Source organism: Tupaia chinensis, unplaced genomic scaffold, assembly GCF_000334495.1.
Source record: "Tupaia chinensis unplaced genomic scaffold, TupChi_1.0 Scaffold000093_1, whole genome shotgun sequence".
Classification (NCBI taxonomy): Eukaryota; Metazoa; Chordata; class Mammalia; order Scandentia; family Tupaiidae; genus Tupaia; species Tupaia belangeri.
In genome coordinates this window covers 12,542,755-12,557,866 of record NW_006159555.1, presented here as the reverse complement: position 1 = coordinate 12,557,866, position 15,112 = coordinate 12,542,755, and positions in this window count along the sequence as shown.

The window sequence follows — 15,112 nt, the reverse complement described above, 5'->3', positions numbered from 1 at the left end:
ACCCAATATATTGTAGCAACTCATATATGTGTGTGTGTATTTGTGCCCAATGAGCATACTTGCCTCCTGGTGATGAAAGAGAGAAACAGCTGGGCCTGATGCTTTAATTAACTCCATCTCACTGAACTCAACAGGCAAGGAACGGTGCTGCAGGAACCCGGGGGTGGTTTTCGTTTGGATCTCACGACTGGCATCTGCAGGACCCCTCTTTTGTATCACTGGCAGTTGATCTGAGCAACATGACTCCGTCAGTCTCAGAATCCTGCAGCATTGGGTTTGACAGCTGCAGGCCTACCTAAAACACATGCATGGTGGTGGTGTAAGCAGACACCATCCAGCTGAAAATACTGAGAACCTGTAATAGGTTGACTCACCCCACAGGTTTTTAAAATCTGTATGTATGGCCCACAAGCCCTGTTAAAGGTACCTGTTTTATGTAGATTTACAATCCCCATGTAAGTGAAGTTTATTTGTGTGTGTGTGTGTGTGTGTGTGTGTGTGTGTTATATGAGACAAAGAGAGAGATTTTTGACAGGCTGTCTCCACGTTGTGATCCTCCTGCCTCAACCTCCCAGTTAGAACTATAGATGCTCACCACCACCCCCAGCCTGGCCCTCTCATGTGGCCTCTGCCTCTAAGGAGCAGAGTCTTAGCAACACAGACCAACCACCAGGCTAGGCCCAGATTTAATGTTAAAATCCCTAACCCTAAAGTACCTCATTGGGCTATCCCAAATCCTCACCACTAAGGAACAAAAAGTTCCTACCAAAAGTTCAGGAAGCCTCACTTTCCTGCACAGTTAATAGGTACACTCAGGCGGCAGCCTCTCTCTCTGCAGGATGATCACAGGCTTTAATGTCCAAGCAACAGTCATGGAAAGTGCTAGGCCCTCCAAAATCTTTCTGTGGTTGGACGCTCTTGGGGATCTGACCTGTGGGACAGGCAGACACTGCACTACAACCATGTAAGACAACAGCCCTTGGCCCACACACCTGGGCTGGCTGGCCCTCAGGACTTACAACATCTTTGCAGCTGGTTGTTTTTTGTTGCTTTTGTTTGTTTATTATTTTTATTTGCAATATTGACACACCTAGCTTATGGGTTTCACTTTTAAACAGTCTGAATTGAGTGGTGTTTTAAAAGTGTTTAATAGTCAAGATTGTCCCTATATAAATTAGTTTAAGGAAGTAGCATTATAGTTTTATGGGATGTTTTTCATTTTAACTGAGAGGTAATGCCCCAAAGTATTAAAAAACAAAAATCAAACATAACAAGACTACCAGGGTTGGGTCAGCTGGTGGTAGTTAAGGCAGCAGGATCCTACATGGCTGGCCATGCAGTTTGAGGAACACGCTGGGTGCATATGTGGTCATGCCCAAAGTCTTGAGAGGAGAATGGAGAAGGAATTGTAGCATGGCCATCACTTGGGGCGGGGGGAGGACTGCTTTCTCGCTTTCCCTCTCTATGTCTCTGCCTCCGGCAAGTACAGGCACCCATAGCAAAAACAAACAAACCAAAAACCCTAAAACAAACAAACAAACAAAACAAAAAAATTACCAGGAGGGACCAGCAGTTGGCATAATGGCTATGTCGCTAGACTCCCACATAGTCAACCGTGGTACAAGTCCTAGACCCAGTGGCTTAAACTCACGCCGGGCATGTGTACATGCATGCCCCAGATCCCAAGAGGAGAATTGCAGTGTGGCCGTCCCCTCTGGGGGGTGATTTCTTGCTTTCTGTCTCTCTTTCTGGCGAGCTCGCATGCCCTATAGCAAAAAAAAATTAAAAATTAAAAACTCCCAGGATTTCACATACATAGTGAGACAGTCACTTTATTTTTCTGGTTAAAATTTTCAAACAGTTTAAAGGAAAAGTTTTAATTTTGCAGAGTAGTTACATTAGAAACTGAAGCTGAATAGGTTATTAGGTAATTAGGTCTCCATGTTGTTTTTACATGAAGATTTCCAACAGATAGAAGGAAGTTTTTACTTTTTTTAAAGAGGTTTTTCCCTTAGGACACATGTGCTCACCAAGAAGAGAGAGAGAGACAGAGAGAGTCAGAGACAGTGAAAGGGAAAGAAATCATGCCCAACGGGGAATGGCCATGCTGCAATCCCTTCTCCATTCTCCTTCTGGGACCTTGGGCACGCAAGCACACGCACCTGGTGTGAGTTTCAAGCCACCAGATCCAGGACTTGAACTGCAGTCAGTCATGTAGGAGTCCAGTGAAGTAATTGCTACGCCATCTACTGGCCCCAGAAGTTTATTTTTTTAAAACTATTTTTCACCTTGCTAAAATTTTCAAATTCAGCAAAAAAGAGATTAATTTGGAGTCTTGTTACATTGAAGTCTGAGGCCAAAGTAGACAGTCCAAAGCGTGTAGACTGCACTGCTCCACAAGGTGACCTGGGAACTCATTCTCTCTTTTTGTTTCCATCCTCCCCTGTGATGGTATCTTCATTCAAATGAGCAAAGCTGATTCACCACTTTCCTTCAAGTATTCCAGCCCAAAGGAAGGAAATCAGAGGAGGCATGGACTGTTTTTTCCGATGGGCTTAAGCTATAAGTTGAACACATTATCTCCATGAATATCCTGTAGGCCAGAACTTAGTCATATGGCCATATCCAGATGCAAAAGATTGTGGGAAATATTGTGTCTAACTGGGAAGCCATGTGATCAGCCAAAATTTAGGGGTTTCTGTTAGTGAAAGGAGGAATGAAAAATGGGTATTGAAAGATCAGTGGTTTCTGCCACGATGACATTTGTTTCATGGATGATCATGACTGCTAGTTAACTAGGTCATTGGGAGTTCTTGGGAGACAGGGTTTGATCTGTTTAGGGAAATGGATTACATTAAGATATATCAGTTAGGTTTAGATCTGATTACGCTTGACAAAGGAAAGACTATTGAGTCTGAGTTGAGGATGGTTATACTTAGTAAGGCTGATCGTATCATGGTTTTGTAAGAATTTCAATATGCTGTATTACTCCTGGTTTAAAGTCAAAATAGAAGAGAAAGGGGTCAACTAAGTTTGGTGATTTTGAGAAGTGGTCTTTTTGGTTTGCCAAATACTAAAACTTGTCATTGAAATTGGTTATACTTAGTTGTGTTTTTTTTTTCTTTTTTAATTAACAAATTTAATTCTCTCTCCTGCCTTTCCTTGTGCACTGTTCTTGAATTCATTCCATTTGAGGTTCATTTAGTCTCCTAAAAAGCTAGCCACAAATAGCTCTCAATAACATTTCTGGGCATATACCAAAGAAGCAAATCCAACTCTAAGTAAAATCTAGTAGCTTGGCAATGTTTTCACCAGTTAGGAATTATAGGAATTTAGCCATAGAATTTGAAAATAAATTGAAGTCTCTTTTTAGCCATTTTTTGTTTTTAGTAGAGACCAAGATCCTATTCATTGCAAAATGTTTTCATAGGCATGAATGCTTCTGTTTGATCCAGGAATAATAAATGATTGACTATTACCCAGCAGTAGGGTGGGGTGGGATTCCTGGCACTTTAAAAAAAAAAAAAAAAGCAAAGGAAAAACAACTGAGCAGAAATTTGCTCTTTCAAAAGCTTTCTGTAGAAATGTCGATTAAAGAGACTAGGTTTTAAAAGAATCTCTTATTGCAATAATTATAAATATGATTGTGTAAAGCAAATGAAAAGGCTGTTTTAAGTCAATATAAATTATCTGACTTAGATATTGCCATTAGGGACATGGAATAACAAGGCACCTTTAATTCATTAACTTTTTTATCTTAACAGATTCTGAATTCAAATGTTTTCTTTTTAAATGTAAATATTTGCTTTTGCTAAAGCTAAGTTAAAATTCTTGAGTGTTGACTTGAGTATGCATAGGAAGGACCAGTGTTGGAGGTAGCTGGGAAATTCACTGTGTAGTCTAAACTATTACATTTCACTGTATAAAATTTTGTAACATAGAACAAAATATAAACTAGTTTCGAAAAAAACCTTGATGCTAGGCATCACAAAAGAAAAGCTCACTTCATTTAAGAAGTACTCTAAATGAGCAGTTCCCAAGCTTTTTGCTTTGCAGATTAACAAAAATTAAAAGACTAATAGTATTAGGTATTACTGAGGGTAGACAGAAATAAGTACTCTTATTTCGGTCCTAGCATAAACTGGGCCAGATTTTTAATACAGTGCTAAACTATTAGGTAGATATACAGGACAAGAGACCAAATGAAGAAAACTCAACCATCTTCTAAGAATAAAAGCCAAAGACCCTGAAGGCTAAAGATCCTCAGTTTCACAAGTAAAATGACTATGTATTTAATATAGGGTTGCCAGATTAGGCAAATGAAAGTGCTAGATACCCAGTTAAATGCAAATTTCAAATAAATGATGAATAATTTTTTCTTTAATGCTAGAAGGCATATACATGCATCAAAGAGAAAGAGAGAGAAAGAAAGAACACCCCACAAGCCTGGTCATAGTGCAATTCTCCTTTCTCCATTTCTGCATCCTGTCAGGATCCTGGGCATGTGCACATACCCAGTATGGTTGGCCATGTGCGATCTAGCGGCCTTAACTACCAGACCATGGAACTGGCCTTTTCATCTTCAAGCTGCAGTAAACAGCTCCAGGTACATTCAAGAGGCAGTCCTCTTACCCATCTCAAAACTAGGAACTACCAGCTTTTCCTGGGGAAAGGTGTAAGAAGCCATATACAGAATAGAGAATACAAATAAATAACAGGCCAAATCTTCAACTGCAGGGGAACAGTTGTTTCACAGCTCCTGCTGCTTTTATGGGTAAGCAAACAGCCTGGGACTGAGAGGCAAGGAAAAGAGTCTTTAAAGGACATGAAGTTTTATTGGAGCTTGATTAGTTCAAATCCTATCACCCTCCTCCACCACCACCTAGATCACTAGAAGTTTAAAATGGCCAGTAAAAACAAAACAAAACAAGACAACACACACACACAATTAAAGCAAACATAAAAAATCGTATAGCACTTTGAACACTGGCTTGATGATACTAAGGAATCATTACTAAATGCTTTTTTTTCTTTAAGAGGTTTTTGCTATAGGGCTCATGAGCTCACCAGAAATAGAGAGACAGAAAGCAAGAAATCACCTCCCAGGTGGGGATGGCCACACTGCAATCTCTTCTCCTCCATTAGCCTCTCAAGATCTTGGGCATGCATGCACACGTGCCCGGCATAAGTTTAAGTCCAAGACTCGAACCATGGTTGACTACATGGGAGTCCAGCGACATAGCCATTACGCTGTCTCCCTAAATGCCTTTGAATATAACAATGGTATTGTAGTTAAGATTTTATTAGCAGTCCTTATCTTTTAGATGCATCCTGAAATATTTGCAGACTACATGATATTTCTGAAATAAGCTTCATAAGGTAGGGGTAGGGTGGTTAGAAGTATAGATGAACCAATCTGTTGAAGCTGTATAATGGGTACATGGGAACATATAATACTATTCTATGTGTTTTTATGCATCTTTGAAATTTGCCATAATAAGAATTTTTAAATAAAAATTATTATGTACATACAATGGAATATTACTCAGCCTTTAAAAATGAAGATAATTCTTTTTTATTTCTTTTATTATTATTATTAATACATTCAATCACTATCCATCATTTAGCTTATAAAGAGATTTTACCCAGCCTGATATACATCTCAGTTCAGTCCAGTTGAGAATACTATACACATTCTCATCGACAGATAATAAACCATGTCTATTTCCCACAAATGTCTTACCTCCCTACTTTTTCCCCCAATTTTCATTTCCTTTGCTCTTCCCCTCCCATGTTTTCCTTCCACTTTGTCTCTAGTGTCCATGGCAATTTTTTTAAGAGGTTTTTGCTATAAGGCGCATGCGCTCACCAGACAGAGAGACAGAGAGACAGAAAGCGAGAAATCACTCCCCAGTGGGGATGGCCACGCTGCAATCCCTTCTCCTCCATTCTCCTCTCAGGATCTTGGGCAAACACGCATACGTGCCTGGCATGAGTTTTAAGCCACCAGGTCCGGGACGCAAACCGCGGTCAGCTACGTGGAAGTCCAGCAACATAGCCATTACGCTAACTGCTGGTCCCCATGGCAATTTTTTTTTAAGTTGGAATTGTTTTTATTATTTAAATACAAAAAGTGAGCACTAACTGTTTTTACACACAGGCATCTGAAACCCACAATGAGCAGAGCACAGGAGCTCTTTGTTCTACAGTCTGCCTCCCGTTGTAGCTAGCTGCCTCCAACACACGGGTTCACTGTGGCCACCTGATACTACAGCTGTAATGCATTGTCTTCCACGTGTGCACGTCCCTCCCCAGTATCTCCATTCTTTAAGGAAAAAACAAAAACAAAAACAAAAACGCACACACATTGAAAGTCAGGGCATCAGTTCCTACCCCACAATAAGATAGTAAGATCCTCTGGTTAGGAGCAATTTAGTGAAAGGAGTGGGGTGGCCAGAGCTGAAGTAATCGTCTGCATGGCTGTACTTTGATGTCAGAGTGAGGACAGATGAAATAGGGCTGTGTGGAGGATACAGTGCAAGTTGGGAGTCTCTCCAGGAGACAACGTGGGGAGACTTTGTCCCTCCAGGTTTAGATAGGTCAATATACCACAGTCAAAACAAAACAAAACAAATCCAAATAATCAGCAATTCAAACACTATTCAATTTCTAGCTTCTTCCACCAAGACAGCTTAAGCAGTAACAATCTAGATCTTTCCAGGAAGTGAAGGTAGAACCCCTGGCATTCCTCCCGAGAGGCCGGTGTTAGGCTCTAGAAGTATTTGCCGCTGCTGCAGTTGCTGCTGTTGCTCCATTTGCAACTTCTCAGTCTCAAAGATAAAAGGAAGAACCAGGATCATAAACGAAGTGGTCCCAATCCACAAAGCTGCCCTTGAAAACCTCCTCGTCGTCGACCTCTTCCAGCTCCTCTTTGGTCTTTTCTGTGTCGCCATTCGGGAGCAATTCGTCCGGGGACAGGGCTGCCCCAGTGCCGATAGCGGTGGCGGCAGCCATGACTGTAGGGCCCCCATGGCAATTTTTAATGCTTTCATGTTCTCCAGACTTTTAGTCTCTACCATAGATTGCAAAGAGTTGGTATATGTTAAATGGAGACATACAATGTCTCTCTTTCATAGCCTGACTTGCTTCACTCAGCAATAGATCTTCCATATTTGTTTAATTTCTATCAAATTCCAGGGGCTTGTTTTTTTATGGCTGAATAGTATTCCATGGAGTATATGTGCCACACTTGTTCATTCCATTTATCTGTTTGTGGATATTTGGGTTAGCTCCATGTTTTAGCAATCATGAATAATGCTGCAATAAATACAGTTGTGCAAACGCTTTTCCTGTCCTTTGGGTCGATGCCCAGGAGTGGAATTGGTGGATCATATGGTAGTTCTACTTGAAGGTCTTTGAGGAACCTCCATATTGTTCTCCACAGTGACTGGACCAATTTCATTCCCACCAACAATGTAGGAGTATTCCCCTTTGGCCACATTCCCTCCAGCATTTATCATTTTTTTTTAATCTTCACCATTCTGACTGGGGAAAAATGAAAACAATTCTGACACTTTCTACAGTGAGCATGAACCTTCAGGACATTACTCTAAGTAAAATAGCCCAGTCACAAAAGGACTGTGATTTCACTTACATGAGGTGCCTAGAGTAGTCAAATCTGTAGGGACATAATGAAGAATGGTAGTTCCCAAGAACTGGGGATAGAAGGAATGAGAAGTTAATCTTTGATTGGCACAGTGTTTGTTTGGGAAGATGAAGATTCTGGAGATAGATGATGAAAATGGTTGACAACAAAGTGAATGTACTTAATACCACTGAACTGTACACTTAAAAATGGTTAAAATGGGGACCAGCCCATGGTGTGGTGGTTAAGGAAGCTGAATCCCACATTGCCAACAATGTGGTTCAAGTCTCAGATCCAGAGGCTTGAAAAACATGCAAGGTGCATACGTGTGCATGCCCAAAATCCTGAGAGGAGAATGGAGAAGGGACTGTGCTGTAGCCATCTTCCCTTTGGGGAGGGGAGGCTGCTCTCTCATTTTTCTACTTGTTCTTCCTCTCTCCAATGAGTGCATGCACCTCATAACAATTTTTTAAATAATAGTTAAAATAGTAAATATTGTGTTATGTATTTTTACCATATAAAAAATATATCAACTTAGTACTATAAATTTTAAAATGATACTTTCATTATGGACAAATAAAAATGTAAAATAGCAATAAAACCTGAATATAAGGAATTATCAATAGAAATTTTTATTCTTTTTAGGTTTTTTCCATAGGGCGCCAGTGCTCACCACAGAGAGACAGAGAGAGAGAAAGTGAGAAATCACTCCTAAAGGGTAATGGCCATGCCACAATTCCTTCTCCTCAATCTCCTCCTGGGATCTGGGGCATGCATGCACACATGCCCAGCATGATTTGCAAGCTGCTGGGTCTGAGACTCAAACCATGGTCAGCCATGTGGGAGTCCAGCACCTTAACCACCACACCATCTGCTGGCCCCCAATACACATTTTTTAAGATTAAAAAAAGTCTGTTCTCTTAGTATTCCCTGGCAAATATAAAATTCATTTTAAATGTGTTTTGCCTCTGGGCCAGCCCTGTGACCCAGTGGTTAAGGGAGCTGGATCCCACATGGCTGCCTATGCAGTTCGAATCCCAGCCCAGGCAGCTTGAAAAATACACTGGCTGCATATAGGTACTTGTCCAAAATCCCAAGAGGGGAGTAGAGGAGAAGGGATTGTAGGGTATTCATCCCTCTGGGGGAGTGCTTTCTCAGTTTCTCTCTCTTCTCTGTCTCTCTCTGGCTAGCACAAGTGCCCTATAGCAAATAAGAAATAAATAAACAAATCCTGAAAGAGAAATGGAGAAGGGACTGTGATGTGAGCATCGCCATGGAGAAGGGGCACTTTCTCCCTCTCTTCTGTCTCTCTGTCTCTATGGTGAGCACACATGCCCTCTGGCAAATTTTTTTAATAATTTTTTTCATCTTTGAATTTATAAAATAAGGAGGAAATAGAAAAGTAATAAAATAAATATTATCATAGAAAATACAGCTAGCATTGCTGTCAGGCATCTGAATCATTCAGGTATGACAATTTCTGTAAGCTCATGTGTTCTCACTGTCTCTAAGAATCAAATCATAAAAACCAGTTGTGATTTCAGACAGAGCTGAAATCCCTGTGCTGGGTGCACCTCCCCAAACATCCAAGATGCTTTTCCACATCTGTCTTGCAGCCTAGGGACAAAAGCATGCAATTTCAGCCTCTTCAGCCAAATCCTAGGAACTTTTCCACAGGGGAAAAAAAAAAAAAGCAGATGAAATGACAAAGCAGCCACCCTTGATCAATTCTAAAAAAATTCCATTATAATCTAGGTTCAAGGTATCAAAGTGTATTAAACATATCATGACAGTTACTACTTCTAAAATGTCAAATGGCATGGAAATATTCCAATTCTTGCAGTGTTTCCTGTGTACCCACCCACCTTATGTATCTCTAACCCAAAGTAAGCACCATGAGTTTAAGCCACCGGGTCCGGGACTCAAACAGCTGTCAACTACATGAGAGTCCAGCGATGTAACCATCACGTCATCTGCTATTCCCCGGAGAACTCATCTTCATGTGATAACCTGGCCATACTGAAGACCGAACCTTTCTACTTTCATATACCTAAGGTGAAATGGTCTGACCAATGAGCCATACACAGAGCAAGGCCCTGACTCCATGGAACTCCAGCCAGGAGGACAAGGTGGACACTGAAAGTAGTTCTAAGTGGGATGAGTGCCATGAAAGAAAAGTATAGAACACTAAAAGCCAATGTTTTACTCCATTACTACATTGCTAACAGAATACCTGAGCCTGGGTGACTTACAAAGAAATTTTTTTTTCAAAGAAATATTGATAGGTAGTTTTTGTCTCACAGTTCCCGTAACTGAGAAGTTGCACAAATAGGATGTCAGGCATGTGAAGAGTGAGCTAAGAGTGGCTTGCTCTACCTCTTTTTTTTAATTTTCAGAGGATGAATGAGCTAGCCAGAGAGATAGACAAAAAGAGAGAGGCATGGTTGTTAAGGGTGCAGCACTCCCACATGGCCAACCTCAGTTCGAGTCCCAGACCTGGTGGCATGCTTTCCATGCTTTCTTTCTTTTCTCTCTCTCTCTCTCTCTCTCTCTCTCTCTCTCTCTCTCTCTCTCTCTCCCTGTCTCTGGTCAAATTTAAATAAATAAATAAATAAATAAATAAATAACGTTTTAAGAAAGAAAAAAAAAAGAGAGAGAGGGAGAGAGGGAGAAAGCAGCCCGCAATAGAGTGTGGTCATGCCACAATCCCTTCTCTTCCATATTTCCATGGAGTTGGGACATGCTCACACATGCATCTGGCATGTTTTTCAAGCCTCTGGTACTGGGATTTGAACCACATGATCAGTCTTTTGGGATCCAACTGCCTTTACCTCCAGGCCATGGGGCAAGCTTGCCTGCTCTCTCTTTTATAACAACTAGCTCTCTTGAACTCACAAGAGCTAATCCCTTCTCACAAGAGCTCAAACTCACTGGGTCTCAAAGACATCATTAAACTACTCACAGGAGTCTTACATCCATGATATGACACCATGATCCAATCACCACCCACTATACATCGCCACCTCCCAATGTCAAATTCCAAAATGTGAAACTGAAGGATAAACCATTATCCAAATCATAACACCCAGGGTAGGCTACCTAACTTAGCCTGGGCTGGCAGTGGTCCCGAAAGGCCTCTCTGGCAACAGACAGGATACGAGGTATCAAAATCACAGCTCATCCTAGAGAAGAACCCTGCAATGGAAAGCCCTCACTCAGAAGGCATCCAAACTGAGAACAGCATGAGTGGGGGTGCCCTGGACTGGTTGGGAAGAGGTAGAGTTGCATAGTCGTAAGAGAACAGGCTCTGGGGGAGAACAGCCCCCAATTCCATTTCTAGCTTCATCACTCATTATTACAGAAACGTAGACAAGTTGCTTGACCTCCAAGTTATGAACAATTTCAAGCATATACAAAAGTAAAATCTTTTAATGAACAATCACGTTCTATACATCACTCAGCCTCAACAATGACCAATTTTTATTTACTTGTTTGTTGTGCTAGAGGGGATGTGAACCTAGAGAACAAGTGACTACTCTGATCCTCAGACACCTTTTTTTTTCCAGTTATTGTATTTACTGGCTCACCTTCCAAACTAAGGGCCTAGTAAGAGACTTACAGGTAGACAAAGAAATTGAGACTTAAAGAGGCAAAGGGCCAAGCACAAGAGGACCTTATTTAGATATTTGAACAAAGAAACTATAAAGAGAGAGAAAGAGATGGGGCCAGCAGGTGGCATGGTGGTTAAGGTGCTAGACTCCCACACGGCCAACCACAATTCAAATCTCAGACATGGTAGCTTGAAACTCATGCTGGGTGCATGTGCGTATGTGCCCAAAATCCTAGGAGGAGAATGGAGGAGAAGGGATTGCAGTGTGACCAACCCCTGGGTGGGGGGCAATTTCTCATTTTCCTTCTCACTGTCCCTGGCGAACACATGTACCCTATGGCAAAAACCTTAAAAGAGAAAGAGAGAAGACTGGGACATTATGAGATGATTAGAAATTTCAAATTTGGACTAGATATAACAATGAGACATCATTGACAAAATTTGATACATGGTAGTAGCATTTTGCAATATGCTAAAAAAATAGTCTTTAAAGGTATGTATTTGACGAGTGTAATAAATATTTATAGGTATAATGATACAGTGTTTGGAGTTTGCCTCAAAATAATAATAGAGGGAACCAGCAGTTAGCGTAATGGCTATGTCGCTGGACTCCCACGTAGTCGACCGCGGTTCGCGTCCCGGACCCGGTGGCTTAAAACTCACGCCGGGCACGTGTGCGTACGTGCCCAAGATCCCGAGAGGAGAATGGAGGAGAAGGGATTGCGGCGTGACCATCCCCCCTGGGGGGGGATTTCTCGCTTTCTGTCTCTATGTCTCTCTCTGTCTGTCTGGCGAGCGCACGCGCCCTATAGCGAAAAAACCTCTCAAAAAAATAATAATAATAATAGAGTCAGAGAAGTTGGGAAGGGATATAAATGGAGAAGAGATTGTGGCATGGCCGCCATCCTCCCAGGGGGTAATTTCTCACTTTCCTTCTTGCTGTGTCTCCCCCCAACCCTTTCCTACAAGTGCACGCACCCTAAGGCAAAAAAAAAAAAAAAGACTAGGACAAGTAAAATATTTTCTATCATTAGAGTTTCTGTGAAGCAACATGTATTCTAACGACAAACTTGAAGATGTTTGATGGAGGAGTCCAACCCAGTAGGGCCCCAGTATCTCTTTTGAGCTTTTGACCTTTGAGCACCACTTCGGTCAGTTCAGCAAGTTGGCAAGGCCACTGCTGTATGCCCCCCACCGCCCCACCTAGGAACAAAACTTGGATCAATTTAGCATGTTGGCAAGGCCGCTTGCTATAATCTTGACCTTTGGAAGGCCCTTCAAGATACATTTAACATAAGCTTAAACATAATCTTTTCTTTACATAAAATAAGATTAGGCTGAAACTGGCTCAGGACACCCCCACCCTCACCAAGTGAAATAGATAAATATATTAGGATTCCTTAAGTTAAGTTTTAGATCCCTATAAAACTATATAAGTACCATTCTTTATTAAAATTCATAAAAACTAATATCTATGCTTGAGATTTTCTTTTCTCAGCATCGTGCTCGGTAATCACAAGATGGCTGCCTCGCTGCATCAGCTGATAATTATCTCTGTTTGCTAGAGCTGCTTTCCCGAAACTGCATTCCATAAAGATGCCTACATCAAATGAACAATTGTGGAACTGCACTAGACCCACCCTTAATCCAACTCTGAATAGAACCTATGTTCCCTATTATTAAAACTTTATGAGCTGATAATTAAAACACATAGCCCCTCACCCATTTACTTGCATGTATCACATTTTCAATAAAAAGGCACGATGATTCCTAGCAGTGGTCACTCTTCAGAGAGCAATCTCTGGGGGATGTCTGACTGAGGACGTGCATAAAAAAGGCACCGAGGCCTTTGTCTTCCTTCCTGGGCCACCTCCAATGAGTCAACCCACCCCCGCCAAGGCTGAACCCCAGCAGTTTGGAACACACTTAATTCAACCAGCATTGGTGAAAAATGACAGAAACTCCTCTGGGTCTGGCATATTCATCACAATACAAAGATTAAGACTATCAGATGAAGCAATTAAAGCTTTGTGTTTTAGAAGTTCACTTTTAAGATGATAACTTTTCCGTTCATTTGTTTGAGAGAGATTTTTGCTATAAGGCATGTGGACTCTCCAGAGAGACAGACAGAGACAGAAAGCGAGAAATCACCTCCCAGGGGAGGTGGACATGCCACAATCCCTTCTCCTCCATTCTCCTCTCTTAGGATTTTGGACACCCACACACATGCACCCAGCATGTTATAAGCCACCAGGTCCAGGACTCAAATCGTAGTGGACTACGTGGGAGTCCAACAATATAACCATTACACCATCTGCTGGTCCCAAGACGGTAACTTTCAAATAGTAAATATGTATGGCATTATCTTTCAATTTGTAAGTGATTTTTTTTTAATTTGCCATTTATATTGTCTTCGCATTTTCTTCTTCTTTCTTCTTTTTCTTCTTCCTCTTCCTCTTCTTTAGAGAAATTTTTTGGCTTGCATTTGCTACAGAGACAGAAAGCAAGAAACCACCCCCCGGGGGAATAGCCACACCACAATCCCTTCTCCTCCAATCCCCTCCCAGGGTCTTGGGCATGCATGCATATGCACCCAGCATAAGTTCTAAGCTGCTGGCTCCATGACTTGAACTGCAGTCGACTACATGGGAGTTCAGCAATGTAGCCATTACATCATCTGCTGGTCCCCACATTTTCTTCTTCATGAGCCAATTCCATGATCTGGTGGTTAAGGCAGCTGAACCTCACATGGCTGACCATGTGGTTTGAATTCCAAACCTGATAGCATGAGAAACACACTGGCCATATTGTGTGCCCAAAATCCCAAAGGGAGGGAGAGATGGAGAAGTGATTGCTTTGCCACCATCCTCCATAGGGAATTCTTTCTCCTCTCCTTCTCTCTGTCTCTCTCTGGAGAACACAGATGCCCTCTAGTCAAAAAAAAAAAATTATTTTTCTTCTTCTTCTTTTTGGAGAGGTTTTTGCTACAGGACGCATGCGCTCACCAGAAAGAGACAGAGAGACAGAAAGTGATAAATAACCCCTCCCAAGGGGAATGACCACACCACAATCCCTTCTCCTCCATTCTCCTCAGAATCTTGGGCACGCACGCACATGCGCCTGGCGTGAGTTTAAGCCACCAGGTCCGGGACTTGAACCACGCTCAACTACATGGGAGTTCAGCGACATAGCCATTACACTAACTGCTGGTCCCAAAATCTCCTATATCCAGTGTGTATACCAGGTAGAGACAGTTTTTCCATATTATTAAAATAATCTTGTCATAATATATTGGTGACAATATGACAATAATGAACAATAAAATCATGTTTTCGATGGAAAATTTCTGAAACTTTTAACATTATCCTATCACAGAAGATTATTTACTGTTTACTATAATGAAAATTATGGAACAATTTATGATTTCAGCAATTCCTGAAAAGTCCCAGAAGTTTTAATTTTGCATTCCTGAACACTGAATATTAGTATCAGTTGGGAATTTGGAAACACTTTTCTGAATCATTGGCTTTCCAACATTTTTAAGCCATCAAAATAAAAATAATAATAAAGCAAAACTTGTGTTTTTTTTTAATTAATTGCCAGAGGTTATATGTGCTCACCAAAGTGAGATAAAGAGACAAAGAGAGAGAAGGCAAACGCACAATCCTTCCTCCACTTCTCCATCTTGTCTGGATTCGGGCACATGTGCCCAGCATGGTTTTCAAGCCTCCAGAGCCAGAATGCAAACTATGGTCAGCCATGTGGGATTCCTTAACCAATAGGCTATGGAGCTGCCCCACAGAAACTGTTTGTTATCAAATAAATCTGTCTTGGAAACAGAAGACATAAAAAAGGTA